Source organism: Triturus cristatus, chromosome 1_2 (assembly GCF_964204655.1).
Source record: "Triturus cristatus chromosome 1_2, aTriCri1.1, whole genome shotgun sequence".
Taxonomy (NCBI): domain Eukaryota; kingdom Metazoa; phylum Chordata; class Amphibia; order Caudata; family Salamandridae; genus Triturus; species Triturus cristatus.
The window spans coordinates 432,974,050-432,995,950 of NC_140580.1; positions in this window are offsets into that span (position 1 = coordinate 432,974,050).

The window sequence follows — 21,901 nt, forward strand, 5'->3', positions numbered from 1 at the left end:
CTTTGTGCAGCCTCAAGGGCACACTTTCCAATGGCAATAAATTAAGCACTGGAGTTAAATGTGCCTGCTGCAGACACTTTCGCAGCAGTTTTCAGGGCCTTCCAAATACATCAGATTAATTTTCCTGCCCCTGAGACGTGTGTTTGTAACCTGCAAATCACTGGAAGTACCGCAATTATATATATATTAACTGAAAAAACCATAGGTTTCAGGCCTGATATAGTTAGGAATTAGCATTTAAAAAACCTTAGAAATTCACTGAAAAAACAATAGGTTTTAGGGGTGTTATAGCTAGCTGGACATTTCACTCAAACAAAACTATTGAAATTCCTCCGATATAGTTAGTTGTACTAACTACATCTCGCGCGCCCGCAATTCACTGCTGATGATGTCACATATTACATCATTCAAGACATGGTCAGTGACATCACTGATGACATCTCAAATGACATCACTGATGACATCACTGATGACATCATCCAGTGAATGTGGTTTGGATCGTTATTTAAATATGTATTATATATATATAGCAATTTGCATTGAAGAATGAGCGGATATATAAAAATATACAACAACTGACACATACACAGGCTTTTATTTTCCTTGTTTGTTGGACATGTACTATTGAGACATATATTGGCTCATCGCCACAACCATAAAGATATTCACTCACCCAAACAACTGTTATAACATGCAGTTTTAACTTCAGATACCTACTGAATCAACTATTCACACATCTTCGGGCAGTCACACCCCCCCCCCACCGAACCACACACACATTCACTCTCCCATACAAATACTCAGTTAACTAATCAATAAATAATATAGACTTTCACGTAGCTAGTAACCCACCGGTGCAGCAGTTTACACAACAACTGACAAAGTGATACAGATATTCACACAGTTTAGTCACTATCCAATATATTTAGTGAGACACTATAAATTAGTCAAGTAAACAGTCAATCACACTGCTACTAAATCCTCCATCCAGATATTTATATTTATATATCCATTCATTCTTCAATGCAAATTGCTATATATATATAATACATATTTAAATAACGAACCAAACCACATTCACTGGATGATGTCAACAGTGATGTCATCAGTGAAGTCATTTGAGATGTCATCAGTGATGTCACTGACCATGTCATGAATGATGTAATATGTGACATCATCAGCAGTGGATTGCGGGCGCGCGAGATGTAGTTAGTACCACTAAATATATCGGATGAATTTCAATGGTTTAGTTCGAGTGAAATGCCCAGCTAACTATAACACCCCTAAAACCTATTGTTTTTTCAGTGAATATATATATATTGGTTTTAAACATGAAATTTTAGAGCCACATTAGGCACATTTAAATTTTATGCATTGTGATGCGATTATTTATTAATGTGTTTTTAACGCTTTTCTATTAAATGATTTTAGACATTTATGTCTGTAATATTATTTAACCTGGAATCAAACCTATTTATACCATGTCCAGTGTTGTAACAAAGTTCATATACACTCGTACGTTTTTAAGTATTTTTAAGTATTTTTACTTTGTAATCAATGAAGAGTATTTTGTTGCTTTCCATGCTGCTGCTTGCACTTTGCACTTTGCACTTTTGACACTATAAAATGGCGGTTGAAGCCTAGAAGCGTTGTCATGTGATCAAGGTCCAGGAGAGACCGAAACGCGTCATGGCCGACTAAAGCAAGGAATAAATGAATTTGCACTGAACTGTGGTCCGTGCCTGCTTTTTGTATCCCGGAGACTGTGGGAGAGGAGTGAGCAGCTTAATTGCATATTAAGGCGGCAGTGGCTTCAGGCAGCCTTGCACGGACCCCCACTCGTTTGGAGGCGACGGAACACTGGAAGCTGATTTATTTCCGTGCCTTCGGCCGGAAGTAATTGGACTGTTTTCTTTCCGGAAGGATTGACTCCGTCGGCCCCCCCACAGCCAGAACAGAACAACCAGCCCGAGGTGATCTCCTCGGTAAGCAGTGTCGGAGGACGCGCCAGCCGAGGGTTGAACATTGCAAGGTAGGGGGTTCTACGGAAGTGCGGGGAGAGTGGAAGTGCGAGTGACGACGAAAGCGGGCAGCATTAGCAAAGTAGCCTGTAACGTCCGACCTCAGTATATAAGTAAAGCAAATTGCAATATGTCGGCAGACACGCTTAAGGACCGTGAGGCGGCGGCCTCAGAAATTTTTAGTAACATACCACCAAACAACATGGGCAGTCAGCAAGCGGCGGACATTTCACCTAACACCAACATCAAGGATAAGTTTAGGCTATTAGAAAAATTGTCAAAATCGGAACAAGGCAAATGGTGGGAAAACAAGTCTTTACAGCGCTATCTGGACGTCAATAGAATCCCGAGAGGCCTGAGAATTTTAATAGCCCCCAGTTACGACCAACCAAATCCAAATATGATGAGGGACTGGGCTCAGAGCAACCTGGATTCATCCAGAAAGCTTGTCGAAATATTGGTCAAATATGCGGAAATTGACAGAATAGCGCTGCAAGAAAAGATTGAGACATTAAATGAAGAGATCAAACAAATGAATAAAGGAGATGAGGAAAAGAAACTAAGAGAAGGGATGGCGGCACGCCTAAAAAAAGAAGAAGACAAAATCAAAGAGCGTAAAGCCTTTAAGTTTCACCGCGACAGAGTGGACTATGAATCAGGCCGTATTTTTACTTTTTCTAAAAAATATGACGTTATGAAAACGAAAAAAATGACCCAACAAAACGAAACAGGGAATGAGACATCCATGCGTAGAGCTACTCACATATCGATATCTACTTCAGATTTAAGCTCCAATTTGGAAAGTGAGGCTGAACCGGATGGCCAAGCCCCAGCTCCAAAACTAATGGCACAGAATCTATCGCCAGGGGAGGAAATGAATTTTTTAGTGGAGGAACGGAGAGCCACGCTACGCCCCAGGACTCAAGAGAATGCCAGAGGAAGAGGCGGAACCACAAACGGAGACAGAGGAGAAAGGCCCGCAGAACGGCCACCAAACACCAAACAAACGAGAGGGAGAGGGAGAGGGAGAGGCTGGTGGAAACGCAATTAGATAACGACGTGGCCAAAACAATCATCAACCTCACAAACATCACCCTTTCCAAAGCAGAAGACCAAATTCTGTCTTTAGGTCTCTCCTTCTGTCCCGAATCAAACTTCAACTATGCAAACACCAGGATGGATGTATATAGATTTATAAGAAAATTAAAATTAAAAAAATACCATGAATTAAAAGCAAGGTCATCAAAGCAAGAAGAAGATGATCAAAATATCCAAAAAAATCAAACAAATAAAGAAAAAACCCAAAAGAAAATGAAAACGGCAAACACACTCACAATGGAACACTCGCAAATGTCGGAAGATCCGCTTCTTGAAACTTTAATGGAACTACAGGATGCTAACTACACTACAAGGTCAGCAGCAAATGTCCAAGTTCCAAATCCGGATGAATCAAGCCAAACCGTGAGTTCCCCGACAGGTGTAGCATTACCAGCTGACAGAAAAAATACACCCTTCAAACGGAAATCAACATTTAACCCTATAATGCCAAGAGATAGTATTGACATTTTTAATGAGCAAGTTACCAATGAAATCAAAAAACTGAACTACAAGCAGAATCAAAGAAATTCGAAATGGCATCCCAAGGACAGACGTCTTAAAACATTATTGACCAAACTACAAAACAACAAGAATGTGATTGTCAGAAGTGCAGACAAAGGAGGCAATATTGTCTTATGGGATAGAACCCAATACATGAAAGAAGCACTATTCCAGCTAAATGATAGAACTTGCTACAAAATCAGCAATTGGAGTGCTATCAAAACAATCCAAAATGACTTTTATGGTAAATTATTGGCCTGGAAATGCGCAGGAACGTTGACTATGGATGAATACAAATTCATTCACAAAGAAAATCCTACTATACCCAACATCTATTTCATCCCGAAAATACATAAAGATGCCAAGAACCCCCCGGGTCGACCCATCATTTCGGCTCAAAATAGTTTGTTGGAGAATGCCAGCCAATATATAGACTTCTTCCTTCAGGAACTAGTACAAGCATTACCCACGTATATAAGAGACACGAGCCACTTTCTGCAAAAAATTAACAATTTTGAATGGCATGAGAACTATCTACTAATGACTTTGGACATAGTGTCTCTATATACGAGTATAAGGCATATGGATGGAATAAGAGCTTTGGAATATTTCCTAGCGAAAAGTAATCCTAGACTTTCTGCACATAACATGATGATAAGTGATTTAACTCAATTTTGTCTGCACAATAACATTTTCCTATTTGATAAAACTGTCTACCAGCAAACACGGGGCGTGGCGATGGGGGCCAGCTTCTCTCCCAGCTATGCATGTCTTCACATGGGCTGGTGGGAGGAGCTGGTCCTCGGCGTGACGCATCGTTCGGCGGTAGAAGAACATGTCAAATTGTTATATAGATATATAGATGACATTTTTCTTGTTTGGGATGGATCTTTGCAGGATGCTGAAAACTTTATTAATAGCCTCAACACAAATGATATCAACTTAAGCTTTACGGCAACAATTGATAAGCACAGCTTACATTTTTTAGATGTGGAGGTTTATGTGAATAATGGTAAATTGGAAACAAAGGTTTTCAGAAAATTGACGGCAGGAAATTCAGTATTACATTCATCGAGTTTTCACCCACGCCATTTGATTAACAGTATCCCCTACGGGGAAATGTTAAGAATCAAACGTATCTGTAGTTGCATGTCTGATTTGCAAAAGGCACAAGAAGATTGTAAAAAAAGATTTCTAGCAAGAGGGTACAACACAAAAACCATAGATCAAGCTATTGCAAAAACGATGAAACTAGAGAGGGAGTCACTTCTGGTGACCAAACCTAAAAAGGATGCTACTAATGAATTGCGACTAATTACCACCTATAATTTACAGCACAAAACCATTAGAAGTATAATAAAACGCAACTGGCCAATAGTATTAGGTGATCCCATAATAGGATCACTGCTGCCAAAAAGCCTAGGATTAACCTTCAGAAGAGCTCCCTCAATAAGTAACAGTCTAGTTACAAGCAGCCCAGAGGTGATAGAACCGACAAATTGGCTCTCCCAGAGAAAAGGGTTTGTGACTTGTAAGAACTGTAAAGCTTGCATCCACGGCACTGGTAGAAAAACCTACAAAACTCCATTTAACGATGAAGAGGTGGAAATAAAAAAAGCTTTACACTGCAAATCGGATTACGCCATATATGTTTTAGAGTGCACCTGCAATCTTAAATATGTAGGTAGCACAAAACTTCCGGCTAACAAGAGAATCCTGCAACACCTTAGAGCTATTACTAACAAGGACCCCTCTTACCCAGTTGCCAGACACTTTCAAGACAAACACAATAGCGACCCTCAATATCTGTCATACTATCTGATTGATGCTGTACCCAAAAATAGAAGAGGAGGGGACAGGGAGAATGCATTACGCAAACTTGAGACCCGATACATTTTAAACCTAGACAGTAAGATACCGGGAGGTCTCAATGCCACTGAGGATCTTTACACCTGTATTTAAACGGGTTATTTTATGATGTGCCAGCTTTTGCACAATTCAGTTGGTTAACATACTTACAAGCGTTTACACCCAGGTAATAAACAGATTCCAGTCCCCTCCAACATAGTTTTATTTTATATATATTTATTTATATTTTTATTTATATTTATATATTTGAGTTATTCTGAGGATGAGGTGAATGCGATTCTTAGCGAATCATCTTTATTACAAGACAAAGACCTAGCTCAAACATTGACCCAAACTAGTGAGTGGGATGAATTGACCGAGATGAAAAAAGACCAGGTACAAACTGCCATTCATGGCATTATAATGAAGGAATACTTGCGCGCGAATGCGGCACCTAAAGGACTATGGATACAAAATGCTCCACGGATCTTCCTGAAAGACATGCTATTCAGGAAAGACTGGTCTTCCATCTCATGGAAGTGTACCAGAGACTATCTAGTCCTAATCATAAAAACAGCCACAAGGTTAGTAGAAGCTCTAACAATCCAAATCCAAACAAGTGAAGCCAGATTGAAAACAACGGTTCAACTCACAATATACAAGAAGAAACTGGAGGAGATCAACAGAGAAATGAATGAGACCAAGGAGTACATCACTCAGAATAAAATACAGAAACTGAGTAAGGATCTCAAGAAATTCTCAGTTGAGAAGATGCACCCTTACTCTAGAGAAGACTACACAATACCTGACCATTATAATGACGACTCCACTGGCGAAACATCCAGCAATAACTCAGATTGGAGCAGCGATGAAGGCTCTTACCCTAGACGAGGAAGAGGTCGATACAGACGAAATCAACGACAACGAGGCGCTAATTGGTCAACGCCACAGTTCTATGACCAACCACAACAACTATACCAACCGTTTGCACCTAACTTTCAGGGATGGATGAACCCATATTTACAAGGACCACACATGATGGGCCCTATGATGAACACCCAACGCCCCCCTTTTTTAGGGAGAGGTCGGACCACCCAACGAGGAAGGAAAAAAGAAGTATCCTGGAACGACCAAGAGAGACAGATATACACCAGGAGCATGTCCAGAGACCAACCAGGCCCCAGCAACATGAATCCCTGGTGATAAATCTAACGGACACCACGATAACCCAAGATCAAGAGGAAATACTAAACAAAGGACTAGGTTTTGTCCCCACACCCCCTTTAGATTTATTCAAAGTCAAGTGCGAGCTATCAGAATTCTGTAGAAAAATAAAATTGAAAGCTTTCTTCAAAAACAAACAGAACGATGCACCAACAAGTGACACCAGCCTCAGACCAAAATCCACCTTCTGTCCACCCAACCATCTGGTCCCTATAGAAGTATTAGCCTTTGAACAAGCTATTCTCAAAGGAGTGGACAACATCAAACCCTCATCCCAAAGACCATTTATGAATATCACCAAACGAGAAAGACTGGCAATAAAAGAACTAAGCAGTAATGAAAACATAATTGTCAAACCTGCGGATAAAGGTGGAGGAATCGTCCTCTTGAACAAATCAGGATACGACACCCAATGTCAAAACCTTCTATCAGACCACAAATTCTATGAAAAAATTACCATTGATCCAACAAAGAGACTGCAAAGTATCATTAAATCCATGATAGAAGAAGCTGAGACTAATCAGTGGATATCAAAACACGAAGCAGACTTCCTAATAACCAAATCACCCAGAACACCATATTTCTATTCCCTACCAAAAACACACAAGAACAGATCTCCACCACCAGGACGACCAATTGTCTCAGGAATTGGGTCGGTATTGGAACCTCTTTCACAATTTGCTGATCATTTCCTCAAACCTCTTGTACAACGAACACCCACGTACCTGAAGGACACACGTGACCTCCTCAATCAACTGGACAACCAGATATACAATGAAAACACCATGTATCTAGTGGGACTGGATGTAGAAAGCTTATACACCAGTCTCCCCCAACAGAAGACCCTAGACACCCTCGAAAACGTGCTGTTCTCGGAACCTTGGACTAATTCAACACCGAGACATTTCATACTACAGTGTTGCAAGTTAGCTCTGACCGAAAACTTTTTTGAATACGAGGGCACTCTCTATAGACAATGCCACGGTACATCGATGGGCAGCACCTTTGCTCCCAGTGTGGCGGGTCTGTATGTCAGTGACTTTGAGCAAAAATACATTCACAATCCCGACAATCCTTACCTGACTAAAGTAAAATTCTGGAAGCGTTACATAGATGACGTTATAATGATTTGGGAAGATACTGCTGAGTCTTTAGGAGATTTTCTTACATGGATCAACTCCAGAGATGAGTGCTTAAAATTCACCTGCACTTTCGACAGACACAAACTTGACTTCCTAGACATAACTATCTATTCAGAGAATAACCTCCTCCAAACTAAGACGTACCACAAACCGACAGCAAAGAACAGCTTGCTGTCTTACAATAGCTTTCACCCGCGTCCTCTCAGAGACAATTTACCATTCAGCCAGTTTCTTAGACTCAAGAGGAACTGTAGCAATCTTCAAATTTACAAAACTCAAGCCAAAGAATTGGGTGAAAAACTAATCAAAAGAGACTATCCAGTGAAAATCATAAGGAAGTGCCAGAAAAGAGCCCTGTACCAACCGAGAGAAAATCTTTTGCAGACATCCACACGGGCAGAACCAGAGGATCTTCTAACGTGTGTCACCACATATAATACTATGTCCAACACAGTGAAAAAGATTGTGAATAAAAATTGGAGAATTCTAACCTCTGATACTTTACAATGGCCTAAACCAAGGTTTGCAAACAAAAGAACAAAGAACATAAAAGATCTTCTAGTACATACTAGACCAGCTCTGCAAACAACTACAGAAACCATAACAGCAGCATGGAATCTTGCACCGATCACAGGACACCATCCGTGTGGGACGTGCTCAGTTTGCAGCCTAACAAAAGTGACCAAAACCATCCAACTTCTTCCCAACCTTACGTGGACACTCTGACAACATACCAACTGCAATACTACCCACGTAATTTACATGATCACCTGCCCCTGTGACCTCAAATATATTGGAATGACTTGCCGAAAAATAAAATTGAGGATCACAGAACATAAAAGCAACGTGAACTGCAAAAGAGCGACTACCAAAATGAGTAGACACTTCATAGAGAACAACCATGCCACCAGTGATCTAAAATGGGTTGTCCTAGAAAGTTTGAGAACTGTCAACTACAATGCCGAACGTATTTTGTACGAGAAAGAACAACGTTGGATTGACCGTTTGTCCACGGACAAACAAGGCCTCAACGATAATATCCCATGGTACACCTTGGCCACTTAAGCATTCCATTACTTGAATATTTGAAACAAACAAGAATGCAGTACCTGATTAGTCTATTCACCAAGGCACGCTAATTACGCATAACGAATACTTATTCCACCATCCGATCTCAGACTCACGAGAGTGTCGCAGTTTCTCTATCACCATACCTTATTCCAATCATGATAGTTTCCCTAGGGAACATCACACACTAACAGAGTATAATTTTACATCACGAACAGCAATGTCTCGACTAGATTAGTGTATACAATCCCATTCAGTAACAACCCCTTTTTTCCTGTTGGTTCCAACACACATCTGTACCGTGCCAACCATGACACTTTGCCAATCTTTACCGTACAACGTGGAGTCCTTCTTCAACCTCCACTACCTCTGCACCTTTTAACGGTAAGCCTACACGGACGATTCTGGTTGGGTGTACCGCGAGAAGAGGCAGATGCAGACACCGAACGTGCGAGAATCGGTAAGCTCCGATGGCCGCCGCTGTTTTGGAACAACGACCAAACTAAAGTAAGATCTTTCTAATTTACCTCTTTTGTCCTTTTCATTTAACTACAGCAATGAATTCTCGGCCTGCCTCCGGGCATCCACGTATGAATATTAATAACTTTGTCTGAGGTAAACACGCATTGACGTATTATTGTAGCATGTTGTTTGAAACACCAACGACTGATTATTTAGAAGATGTGACTAAGCTCATCTCACTTACGTCGCAATAAGCGGCACATCTAACGACTCGCTATTAATGATGATGTTTATGATGACATTTTGAGTCCATCGCATGATTACAAACATACCTTGAATGATATTATCTACAGGGCTTTGTATTCTTTATCCACAACGTGTCCCCTCGAATCATTATGAACTAGGCAATTTTCAACAATGATTTTTTAATTTTTAATTTCATCCCGCCGAGATTAGCATCTCTTTACCTCACGTAACTGCCCCTGGCTTTTGCCTACTTGCTTTATATTTACATATTATCCTCACTTACCTCCCCTCATACAAGTAGTTGCCCTAGATGATCGCATGAAGCAGTAATTCATGGCCTCGAATCAAGAAAATTTGGTGAAAGTAACCTTTTCTACCTTTTCTAGGTACAGATACTATTGATCTGACCCCTCTACTCAGAACAAGTGACAAGTTTTTTCACTTTAGGAGCGACAGAGCGCCTTCCTATAAATAATGGTCCTGATGAAAGCCTTTAGACCCTTGCAGAAGGCTGAAACATGTTGACCCCTATACCATGAAAAGTACGGCAGACCAGTAACTCCGTCTCACCCCGCACTTCTTTCTTTTAATTCTCTGATCAAGCTTTCAAGAATAAAGTCACTATGGAAACAATGACCAAGAGATTTTAACTCACTAGACACGAACCCTCTCACATTTTTTGTTTTTCATGTCTGGACACTACTGTTGAACCAGAAGGTCTTCCTCCAGGTGGAGGGCAGCGTACATTCAAAAAAGACCCTATGATGATGCTGCACTTTTACACTTAAGCGGTAACCCAGTTCATGCCGCCTCTGGTACCTGTGTATAGTTATGAGGGTTCTTTTACGAAGGAAATAACAGTGATAAGACCCTGGCTACACAGGACAAGTGGTCCACTCCCATTTTGATTTTTTGTATATATACATACACATTTTCTATTTTTAGACAGATCGAGTCTGCAAACCGATGTAACCATGCCAGCTCCAACTACCGTCTGTCGTTTGATGCCCCTGTGTTTTGATTAAATTTTAAATCACATATTAAAATAACCTTTTTTCTTTCATTGAGCACGTGGTGTTACACTACACAGTATTTCAGCATTTAGTCATGGTTAAGCAACATCGACCTGGATTACGTTGCCTTTATCCCACAAGTTATTTAAACTAATAACGACGCCCCCATGCATTTACGCGGTTACAGTTCAAAGGGGATAAACGCCAATATTGAAACGTATTGTCTATGATGTATATAATAGAGCTTTGTTTTAAACATGAAATTTTAGAGCCATATTAGGCACATTTAAATTTTATGCATTGTGATGCGATTATTTATTAATGTGTTTTTAACGCTTTTCTATTGAATGATTTTAGACATTTATGTCTGTAATATTATTTAACCTGGAATCAAACCTATTTATACCATGTCCAGTGTTGTAACAAAGTTGATATACACTCGTACGTTTTTAAGCATTTTTAAGTATTTTTACTTTGTAATCAATGAAGAGTATTTTGTTGCTTTCCATGCTGCTGCTTGCACTTTGCACTTTGCACTTTTGACACTATAAAATGGCGGTTGAAGCCTAGAAGCGTTGTCATGTGATCAAGGTCCAGGAGGGACCGAAACGCGCCATGGCCGACTAAAGCAAGGAATAAATGAATTTGCACTGAACTGTGGTCCGTGCCTGCTTTTTGTATCCCGGAGACTGTGGGAGAGGAGTGAGCAGCTTAATTGCATATTAAGGCGGCAGTGGCTTCAGGCAGCCTTGCACGGACCCCCACTCGTTTGGAGGCGACGGAACACTGGAAGCTGATTTATTTCCGTGCCTTCGGCCGGAAGTAATTGGACTGTTTTCTTTCCGGAAGGATTGACTCCGTCGGCCCCCCCGCAGCCAGAACAGAACAACCAGCCCGAGGTGATCTCCTCGGTAAGCAGTGTCGGAGGACGCGCCAGCCGAGGGTTGAACATTGCAAGGTAGGGGGTTCTACGGAAGTGCGGGGAGAGTGGAAGTGCGAGTGACGACGAAAGCGGGCAGCATTAGCAAAGTAGCCTGTAACGTCCGACCTCAGTATATAAGTAAAGCAAATTGCAATATGTCGGCAGACACGCTTAAGGACCGTGAGGCGGCGGCCTCAGAAATTTTTAGTAACATACCACCAAACAACATGGGCAGTCAGCAAGCGGCGGACATTTCACCTAACACCAACATCAAGGATAAGTTTAGGCTATTAGAAAAATTGTCAAAATCGGAACAAGGCAAATGGTGGGAAAACAAGTCTTTACAGCGCTATCTGGACGTCAATAGAATCCCGAGAGGCCTGAGAATTTTAATAGCCCCCAGTTACGACCAACCAAATCCAAATATGATGAGGGACTGGGCTCAGAGCAACCTGGATTCATCCAGAAAGCTTGTCGAAATATTGGTCAAATATGCGGAAATTGACAGAATAGCGCTGCAAGAAAAGATTGAGACATTAAATGAAGAGATCAAACAAATGAATAAAGGAGATGAGGAAAAGAAACTAAGAGAAGGGATGGCGGCACGCCTAAAAAAAGAAGAAGACAAAATCAAAGAGCGTAAAGCCTTTAAGTTTCACCGCGACAGAGTGGACTATGAATCAGGCCGTATTTTTACTTTTTCTAAAAAATATGACGTTATGAAAACGAAAAAAATGACCCAACAAAACGAAACAGGGAATGAGACATCCATGCGTAGAGCTACTCACATATCGATATCTACTTCAGATTTAAGCTCCAATTTGGAAAGTGAGGCTGAACCGGATGGCCAAGCCCCAGCTCCAAAACTAATGGCACAGAATCTATCGCCAGGGGAGGAAATGAATTTTTTAGTGGAGGAACGGAGAGCCACGCTACGCCCCAGGACTCAAGAGAATGCCAGAGGAAGAGGCGGAACCACAAACGGAGACAGAGGAGAAAGGCCCGCAGAACGGCCACCAAACACCAAACAAACGAGAGGGAGAGGGAGAGGCTGGTGGAAACGCAATTAGATAACGACGTGGCCAAAACAATCATCAACCTCACAAACATCACCCTTTCCAAAGCAGAAGAGCAAATTCTGTCTTTAGGTCTCTCCTTCTGTCCCGAATCAAACTTCAACTATGCAAACACCAGGATGGATGTATATAGATTTATAAGAAAATTAAAATTAAAAAAATACCATGAATTAAAAGCAAGGTCATCAAAGCAAGAAGAAGATGATCAAAATATCCAAAAAAATCAAACAAATAAAGAAAAAACCCAAAAGAAAATGAAAACGGCAAACACACTCACAATGGAACACTCGCAAATGTCGGAAGATCCGCTTCTTGAAACTTTAATGGAACTACAGGATGCTAACTACACTACAAGGTCAGCAGCAAATGTCCAAGTTCCAAATCCGGATGAATCAAGCCAAACCGTGAGTTCCCCGACAGGTGTAGCATTACCAGCTGACAGAAAAAATACACCCTTCAAACGGAAATCAACATTTAACCCTATAATGCCAAGAGATAGTATTGACATTTTTAATGAGCAAGTTACCAATGAAATCAAAAAACTGAACTACAAGCAGAATCAAAGAAATTCGAAATGGCATCCCAAGGACAGACGTCTTAAAACATTATTGACCAAACTACAAAACAACAAGAATGTGATTGTCAGAAGTGCAGACAAAGGAGGCAATATTGTCTTATGGGATAGAACCCAATACATGAAAGAAGCACTATTCCAGCTAAATGATAGAACTTGCTACAAAATCAGCAATTGGAGTGCTATCAAAACAATCCAAAATGACTTTTATGGTAAATTATTGGCCTGGAAATGCGCAGGAACGTTGACTATGGATGAATACAAATTCATTCACAAAGAAAATCCTACTATACCCAACATCTATTTCATCCCGAAAATACATAAAGATGCCAAGAACCCCCCGGGTCGACCCATCCTTTCGGCTCAAAATAGTTTGTTGGAGAATGCCAGCCAATATATAGACTTCTTCCTTCAGGAACTAGTACAAGCATTACCCACGTATATAAGAGACACGAGCCACTTTCTGCAAAAAATTAACAATTTTGAATGGCATGAGAACTATCTACTAATGACTTTGGACATAGTGTCTCTATATACGAGTATAAGGCATATGGATGGAATAAGAGCTTTGGAATATTTCCTAGCGAAAAGTAATCCTAGACTTTCTGCACATAACATGATGATAAGTGATTTAACTCAATTTTGTCTGCACAATAACATTTTCCTATTTGATAAAACTGTCTACCAGCAAACACGGGGCGTGGCGATGGGGGCCAGCTTCTCTCCCAGCTATGCCTGTCTTCACATGGGCTGGTGGGAGGAGCTGGTCCTCGGCGTGACGCATCGTTCGGCGGTAGAAGAACATGTCAAATTGTTATATAGATATATAGATGACATTTTTCTTGTTTGGGATGGATCTTTGCAGGATGCTGAAAACTTTATTAATAGCCTCAACACAAATGATATCAACTTAAGCTTTACGGCAACAATTGATAAGCACAGCTTACATTTTTTAGATGTGGAGGTTTATGTGAATAATGGTAAATTGGAAACAAAGGTTTTCAGAAAATTGACGGCAGGAAATTCAGTATTACATTCATCGAGTTTTCACCCACGCCATTTGATTAACAGTATCCCCTACGGGGAAATGTTAAGAATCAAACGTATCTGTAGTTGCATGTCTGATTTGCAAAAGGCACAAGAAGATTGTAAAAAAAGATTTCTAGCAAGAGGGTACAACACAAAAACCATAGATCAAGCTATTGCAAAAACGATGAAACTAGAGAGGGAGTCACTTCTGGTGACCAAACCTAAAAAGGATGCTACTAATGAATTGCGACTAATTACCACCTATAATTTACAGCACAAAACCATTAGAAGTATAATAAAACGCAACTGGACAATAGTATTAGATGATCCCATAATAGGATCACTGCTGCCAAAAAGCCTAGGATTAACCTTCAGAAGAGCTCCCTCAATAAGTAACAGTCTAGTTACAAGCAGCCCAGAGGTGATAGAACCGACAAATTGGCTCTCCCAGAGAAAAGGGTTTGTGACTTGTAAGAACTGTAAAGCTTGCATCCACGGCACTGGTAGAAAAACCTACAAAACTCCATTTAACGATGAAGAGGTGGAAATAAAAAAAGCTTTACACTGCAAATCGGATTACGCCATATATGTTTTAGAGTGCACCTGCAATCTTAAATATGTAGGTAGCACAAAACTTCCGGCTAACAAGAGAATCCTGCAACACCTTAGAGCTATTACTAACAAGGACCCCTCTTACCCAGTTGCCAGACACTTTCAAGACAAACACAATAGCGACCCTCAATATCTGTCATACTATCTGATTGATGCTGTACCCAAAAATAGAAGAGGAGGGGACAGGGAGAATGCATTACGCAAACTTGAGACCCGATACATTTTAAACCTAGACAGTAAGATACCGGGAGGTCTCAATGCCACTGAGGATCTTTACACCTGTATTTAAACGGGTTATTTTATGATGTGCCAGCTTTTGCACAATTCAGTTGGTTAACATACTTACAAGCGTTTACACCCAGGTAATAAACAGTTTCCAGTCCCCTCCAACATATTTTTATTTTATATATATTTATTTATATTTTTATTTATATTTATATATATACATACACATTTTCTATTTTTAGACAGATCGAGTCTTCAAACCGATGTAACCATGCCAGCTCCAACTACCGTCTGTCGTTTGATGCCCCTGTGTTTTGATTAAATTTTAAATCACATATTAAAATAACCTTTTTTCTTTCATTGAGCACGTGGTGTTACACTACACAGTATTTCAGCATTTAGTCATGGTTAAGCAACATCGACCTGGATTACGTTGCCTTTATCCCACAAGTTATTTAAACTAATAACGACGCCCCCATGCATTTACGCGGTTACAGTTCAAAGGGGATAAACGCCAATATTGAAACGTATTGTCTATGATGTATATAATAGAGCTTTGTTTTAAACATGAAATTTTAGAGCCATATTAGGCACATTTAAATTTTATGCATTGTGATGCGATTATTTATTAATGTGTTTTTAACGCTTTTCTATTGAATGATTTTAGACATTTATGTCTGTAATATTATTTAACCTGGAATCAAACCTATTTATACCATGTCCAGTGTTGTAACAAAGTTCATATACACTCGTACGTTTTTAAGTATTTTTAAGTATTTTTACTTTGTAATCAATGAAGAGTATTTTGTTGCTTTCCATGCTGCTGCTTGCACTTTGCACTTTTGACACTATAAAATGGCGGTTGAAGCCTAGAAGCGTTGTCATGTGATCAAGGTCCAGGAGGGACCGAAACGCGTCATGGCCGACTAAAGCAAGGAATAAATTAATTTGCACTGAACTGTGGTCCGTGCCTGCTTTTTGTATCCCGGAGACTGTGGGAGAGGAGTGAGCAGCTTAATTGTATATATATAGATGTATATATCAACAATACCCTTTCAGGCACAGAGTGAATCATACATTACAAAAAAAAGAAGCAGAGAACTCTGGGTAGTTCCCAAGTTTAGGTGGAGAGCAGCTCCTGTAGAGAGCACCCTGAACACCAGCGACACTCTAAATGTGCTCACCTCAAATGTCTGCTTTTTTATCAAAATCTTTAAGGATAGGATTAGCACTTTGCCGTCCATGCCAAGATAGAAAGGGAAAAAGTCTTTTGCCATTTTTACATCAAGGTTTTTACGGATAGGATTGGCACAGTGTCATCTATGCCGAGCTGTAAAATGACAAAAGTCTTTTACCACTCCAGGCCCAGTATTACAACTCTGAATTGGTAAAATACCAACCAATCCAACCTGAAATGAATAAAAACAACCCCTGACACGTGTCTCACTATCATTATAGTTCTTCAGGGAGGTTTAGCTTTGTCCAGGCACAAGAGAGCACCCAGTATGAGTCAAAACAATACCCTTTCAGGCAAAGAGTGATGTATAAATTATAAAAAAATAAGCAGAGAACTCTGGGTATTTCCCAAGTTTAGGTGGAGAGTAGCTCCTGTATAGAGCCCCCTCAACACCAGTAACACCTCAAATGTCTGTTTTTCTATCAAAATCTGTATTCATGTCAGGGGTTGCTTTTATTCATTTCAGGTTGACTTGGTTGATATTTTACCAATTCAAAATTTGGAACACTTTACCTAAAGTGGTAAAAAACGTTTTTTATATGTGTTGTATTGTGTGGAATTTGTGATGAGATGTGATGTGATTTTGGGTGGGTTGTTTTGAGTAATGGATATTGCGACTTGATATGTGCTATGGTGATTTATAATGCAACATGATGTGGTGTTAGAGTGTGCTGTGAATCTGGAGTGGCATGGTTAGCACTGGCTAGGAGTGAAAATATTTCTGTAACCCCCACATGTCACTTTCCACTCAGACAATTACCCAGTGGTCATATTTAGTTAAGGATGGCAAAATACACTCTAGGAAGAGTTCGGCCAACTACACCTTCTTTCTGGTTCGTTTCTTAAACGATTAAGATTGTACAACTCTTAGTGATGTTCTTTTATTAATCCATCCACAGCAAACACCTGCTATGCCCTTGCTGCCTGCAACCTTGAGCCTTTTTCAAGGCTTATTTTGATTTTATCTTTTCAATAAAAGTTGTTGTCCTGTTGGTTCCATACTGTTAACCTCTTCTATGCCCATGACGAGATAGTCTCGTCATGGAGCACAGTTGCGCTGTGCCCATGACGAGACTATCTCGTCATGAACCCCGCCCGCTAATGTAACGCCCGGCACAGGAGGGGGAAAGGGCGTGGCACTGAAGGGGTTAATTGGTAGGTTGGGGTCCTCCAGTTTATGTCCTCGTTCCATTGGCCTCTGACATATTGCCTGGTGGCCATGTCCGGCCTTGTATGTGCCTCTGTGGTCATCCTGCCTCGAGAAGCGCGATCCAGGCCAGGAGGGGTCTGGACTCATAATGTGCTTTTAGATGATGTGATGTAAAAATATGTACAATTGTGTTGTTTCTTTCACAGGGAAATATTTTAATGCAAACGTTTGCCTCATTCTATAGATTGACACTAGCGTTTCTGTTAATCATTCATCGTAGATCACCTTTTAGTCAACTACCAACTTGTCATATTTGAAGTGTTATTCAAGCACTCAGTGGCAAACTGGATAGGATTTGAAAAACCCACAATGTACAATAAGCTGCTTCCACTTGCTGAGTGATGATGTATGCAGAGCTTCTGCGGTGTAATGGAAAAGGCATATTTGGCTATGGCCCATAAGAACTGTAATACTTAATGATATTTCCATTTAATGCACATTGACGTACAACGCCACAGGTGATTCGTTCTGTAAGCGCAGAATAAAGTGTATTTAGCATTTTAAGTGCCAGGGTTTTATGTAAATCCTTATTAAGTAAAAGTACAAGATTTTACTCCTTGAAAATAATCACAAAGGCGTGTTGTTAGCTGCAAGCTTCGTGTTATGAAAACTTTTCTTCATAACTGCCCAACAGAAACTTTACCCGAAGGTCAGCATGGTAACATTATTCAACAAGATGTAATTAAGAATTCAGAGGGCTTTGCATTTCAGACTCGCCTGGCTCTAGCTGAGACTTTTTTTTATTCAGCTTTATGCAATCCTGTCATATGGATATACTGTAATTAAAAAAGTGATCTCTCTTCTTACCCGCTGAACTTTACTTTGAGCCTTAAAATCCATGTTGATATTTTGAGACAACAAACTCATTGCCCATGAATGGTGGGTGTTAAAGCGAAGAGGAGATTGGCAGCTTGCTTGGTGCACTTTGCCAACTGCATTGGTTTTAGATGCTTGTCGATAAACTACCCTGCTTGAGGAGAACCACACTCTAGCAGACACCTTAGCCATAAACATGTAATCAGGAAGGGGGGACACGAGAGCTGGTTGTTTAAAGAGGTCCTGTTCTAATGCTCCCAGGGGTCTACGTAGGAAAAGACAGGTAAGAGCAGTTCCTCTAAATGGCCAATTTGGAAAAGATAGTAATGATTAATCTGATCTGAGAAGGGAAAGTTCAATTTCAGATCTTGTTGCCCTCACACACCTGTTAGGGTGTCATGCTTCATCATTGGGCGTGCTCCTCGTCGGACCGGCGCTGCAATGTCCGACGGGCCTGGTGGCATCTTTATCGGAGATCTTTTGATCTGAGAACGCCGTTTTGTGTGAAGACCATGTAAATGATTGTGGAGGGTAATAGCTCCTAAGAATGTGGGGATTCGAAAGGATTAAAATAGGCCCTGGCCCCTCAGTAGTTTTAATAAGGTTAGGTAGGGCTGGGACTAGGTAAAACCAGGGAGGCTACTCAGGTGATTCTAGGTATCAGGGTAGCCTATAGTTGACAGGGGTCAACATGTTTCGTGTCACAGATGCTCAAGTTCGAGCGACACTTCTTCAGGACCGTGGGACCAATAATAAGTACATATACCTCAGTTTCTTATAACGGGGTATCGGAGGTCAACCACATGTAAAGCTGAACCTAAGTATGGTACAGAATAAATGGCTCCGCCTAAACAGAGGGAGACAAAAAAATATAGAGGACATGCATAAGCCACCCATTCGTTGCTTAGTCAAAAATTAAGGGTCCAAACGTCATATTGAGGTGTCAATTATCTCCTTCAAAGGACCATGATTTCCACTCTAAATAACGAACTCGTTAGAGAGAGGACAATAAAAGAAATTATAACTAGTACATATAAAACACAACTAAATAATCTCAAGCAGTGATAAACGACTCAATTCTCCTTAAAATTATCAATAGATTTTCACAAGCAAATATCAGAATATCGGTCTTACCTCAGAGTGAGGGGTTCAGAGCTTCATAGGTAAAGGAGTAGCAACCGGACCACTGGAACGGTCCCACTGTGGCAAAGATATAAGCATCGCAAAATAACATGCTGTACAACATGTGAATGAAATACTATATCTCTTTTAAGAGCGTGAGATGTGTTGCTCAGGGTGGTCAATATGCTACTTGGTGCCGATCGGCTCTCTCCTCACAATGGGAATAATGTGAAGTGCTGTGGGCTAAGTAGTCTAGTACACTGTGGTAATGGTTGGTGTCCAGAAATGATGGTGATAAGCATGGAAATCCATGGCTGTGGAATAACACAATATGACAAGGTCCGCCGCGGTGGGAAGTAATGGCACACACTCGTACAAGTTAAAAAATATATAATCTAGATCGTGACAAAATCCGATCTCTATCAATTAACCCTGACACGATACGCGAGGTTGATAGGAGGTGTGCCTCCGTCTATTAGTGCATAATAATTTACTAATTCGTGAATACCAGTGGTTGCCCAGCTCCTTAAGGGTAGCGTGTTACGGCCAAACAAGTGTGGGCAGAACAGACCCATAAGTCGAGTGCGTGGTGCTCGTATCCACCCATGGCTAGAGTTCCGGTAGGGACTCAGTGGCGAACATATTGCATACAGTGAGCGTAGTCGAACACTTACCCAAACGCTGGCGGGGGGCAGGCCAAAACAGGACGTGTCTGCTCCTCACCTGAATATTACCGGTGTCGGATTCACTTCCTGTATTTAACCTAAGGTTGATTGCGTGGTCTCGCGAGACTACGGAGGGCGCCATATTGTCCCAGGAGAGATGCCTGACCTTGGATATCGAACCCTATTACGAGCTGGTTGGTGTGGTACAAGGAAGATACATACGTTGGAAAACAACGTTATGTCTTGGTAGACTGTTATATCAGGAAAGAAACTATCGATTTACACGGATCTGGATATTGAAACTGGCATATTGTAAACCTAATAAGGATAAAGGTTACTGGACGTTGTTAGTAATTATATCGTCATCAGTAAACCAGCGTAGAGCCCAGATGGTGCTGTCCCTTACAGAGGTTGCAGGGTGTATAACCAGGAAATGTTACATAACTGTCCAGGGCGGAAATGTAAATTAGTGTAAAACATAATTTATGTGTAACCAACACAAGGTATGGTTTGGTGATGACAACCAAGGGGTATGAACATGTTTGTATATATGTTAGTTCTATGTACATATAGAGACAGGGGTAGTTTGATACCATTAGAGGCCTTGTACCACCGTCTTGTTAGTGGAGGTGTGGTACTGACAGAGCCCTGTATAGTAGGTGTATTATCACATTAGTTCTGTCCATGGAATTTCGTCGTTAAGACCCCTTTCTTGTGTGGATAAGCGAAAAATCCATCTCTGTTCAGTTTCAAAGAGTTTTTCCTGAGACCATGAGGGGTTACTTTCAATCACGGTCCAGTGTAAATCATTGTGTCCATGCGGGTGAGTGAGGTAGTGTGTACTCAGTTTAGTTGTGGATCTTCCACACCGTATGTTGCTGCGGTGTTCCATAATTCTTGTCTTTACTGGGCGTGTTGTCATGCCGACGTATCTTAATTTGCAGGGGCAAGTAATTAAATAGACGCAATTATTGGTGTTGCAGTTAGTATGATTTTTCTGAGTCCAGACTTTGCCTGCTTCAAGAGTAAGTTCTTTTGTTGTCTTGGTAAGATCACACACTCCGCATTGTCCGCAGGGATAATGTCCACGTACGGGATCCATATCCCACAGGGTCCTTTGTTTAGTTTGTTTTCCAATCTTAGGACGAGTATGTACTATGATGTCACGTAGGTTGCTAGTGCGTTTGTTCGCAAATCTTGGAGGGGTTAAAGCCACTTTTCCCGTAGTCAGGATCCTCCAGTTCTTTTTTATGATCTTCTGGATCGTATTAGATTCTGGTGTGAACGTTGTCACGCATATCAGTGACTCATCGGTGAGTTTAATTTTAGGTTCCAGCAGAGATTCTCGGTTGTTGTTGAGTGCTCGTTTGTTTGATCTTTTTACAATAGATGTGGGGTAGTCGCGAGTCTTTAGTTGGTGACTGAGAATAGCTGCTTCCTTTTTGTAATCGCTGGTTTTTTCGCAGTTTCTGCGGAGACGGAGGAACTGTCCAAAGGGAAGGTTATCCCTTAAGGCTTTTGGATGATAGCTTCCATATAATAATAAGCTATTCCGATCTGTTGGTTTTTTAAAAGTCTTGGTTGATAACCCACCATCTTGTAAGGTTATGGTCAGGTCTAGGAAGTGAATCTCTGTGGATGAAACAGAACGAGTGAACTTTAAGTATGGGTCCAGAGAGTTGACCCATGTAAAGAATCTGTCACACGTCTCACTATCACCTTTCCATAGGATCAGGATGTCGTCTATGTAGCGTCTCCACAATACAATGTTGTCACAAAAGATGTTATCT